General features: G+C 46.0%; 1 pseudogene; it reads right to left on the bottom strand.

Moving 5' to 3' along the window:
- Positions 1 to 375: 375 nt before the first annotated feature.
- LOC105944169 lies at positions 376 to 725 on the bottom strand (annotated as a pseudogene).
- Between the last annotated feature and the right edge of the window lie 926 nt (positions 726 to 1651).

Below are 1651 nucleotides of genomic sequence, written 5' to 3'. Positions count from 1 at the left end.
AGGGAGGGAGGGAGGAAGAGAGAGAGAGAGAGAGACAATGAGTGTGTTAGGGCATCTAGCCATTGCAAATGAACTCCAGACGCATGTGCCACCTTGTGCATCTGGTTTATGTGGGACCTGGAGAATCAAGCCTGTGTTCTTGGGCTTTGCAGACAAGTGCCTTAACAGCTAACCCATCTCTCCAGCCCTTATTTTTGTTTTTTGAGGTAGGGTCTTGCTCTAGCACAGGCTGACCTGAATTCACTATGTAGACTCAGGCTGGCCTCAAACTCACAGTGACCCTTCTGCCTCTGCCTCTTAAGTGTTGGGATTGAAAGTATGTGCCATCATGCCTGGCCTCATTTCGTTTCTTTTTAACTGAATAAGTGAGTTTATTTAAATAATTGACTTAATGGTGACTTCAACCCCCACTCCTGGCTCAATGCTGATGGAAGTAATCTGCTTAGTGATCTCAGAAGGACTGAATAAATCAGTGAGTCCCTTGTGGATTCTCATCGGGAAGCGATCCCATGTCTTGGACCCTTCACCACACGGTGTTTTCCTTGTAGTTATTCTCAGTGTCTTAGTGGGCATGCTAGCTGGTCCTTTCACTTTGAGGTTCTCTTCCTTGGCTCCTCTGATGAAGTCAGCACGCACCTTCTCCAGGGACTTGTGACGGTGATCGGGATTCTGTGGATGGCCACCTCCGGTTCCACGGGTGTCTTTCCGGTGTCCTTAAAGGCCATGGCTGTGGCTGGCGAGGCTTCCTGGCCGACTTGATCCTGGCAAGAGCGAACAGCGACGAGCTAGGAGCAGGAGCGGTCGGGAGCCCGCCGCACCCACAGCCGCATCTCAGAAAGCCTCATTTCATTTCTTCATAAGAACCATTCTCACTGGAAGGAGCTGGGCTCTCAATGCACTTTTAATTTGCATTTCTCCATAGCCAAAAATTCTAAGCTTTTTCAAATATTTTTGTGGTTCATGTTCATGTGAGAGGGGGTATATGTGTGTATGCATGTGTGTGCATGCATGTGGAAGCCAGACTTTGGTATCTTTCCTCAGGTGCTGTCCCCCTTTTTAGGCAATGTCTCTCGCTGGCTTGAAACACACTGCCCTCAACTGACTGGTCAGCTAGCCCCAAGAATTTGCCTGTCTCTACCTCCTTAGATCTGGGGGTCACATGCATGCACCACCACATACATGGTTTTATTTACATGGGTTTGAGGGATCAAACTCAACTTCTCACACTTACAAAGCAAACATTTTATCAGTTAAGATATCTCCCAAAACTCTTTTTCAAATATTTATGAATTTTTAATTTTTATTTTATTTATTTATTTTGAGAGGGAGAGACAGAGACAGACAGAGAGAGAGACTGAGAGAATGGGCACACCAGGGCCTCCGGCTGCTGAAAAACAACTCCAGACATATTTGTCACCTTGTGCATCTGGCTTCTATGTGTCCTAGGGAATTGAACCTGGGTCTTTTGGCTTTGCAGGCAAGTGCCTTAACTGATAAGCCCTCAACTATCCGTTGACCATTTGTGTTTCTTCTTTTGAGAATTACCGGTTCAGTGCATTAGGACATTGGTTGGCTGGATGATGTGAAAGGTTTGGTATTCATTGACTTTTGTTTGTTTGGTTTTTGCAGTTAATTGCAAAGAGTTTTCCCC

Source organism: Jaculus jaculus, chromosome 7, assembly GCF_020740685.1.
Source record: "Jaculus jaculus isolate mJacJac1 chromosome 7, mJacJac1.mat.Y.cur, whole genome shotgun sequence".
Classification (NCBI taxonomy): domain Eukaryota; kingdom Metazoa; phylum Chordata; class Mammalia; order Rodentia; family Dipodidae; genus Jaculus; species Jaculus jaculus.
The sequence above is the reverse complement of the archived record's forward strand: the minus strand, read 5'-3'. Positions and strand labels throughout refer to the sequence as shown.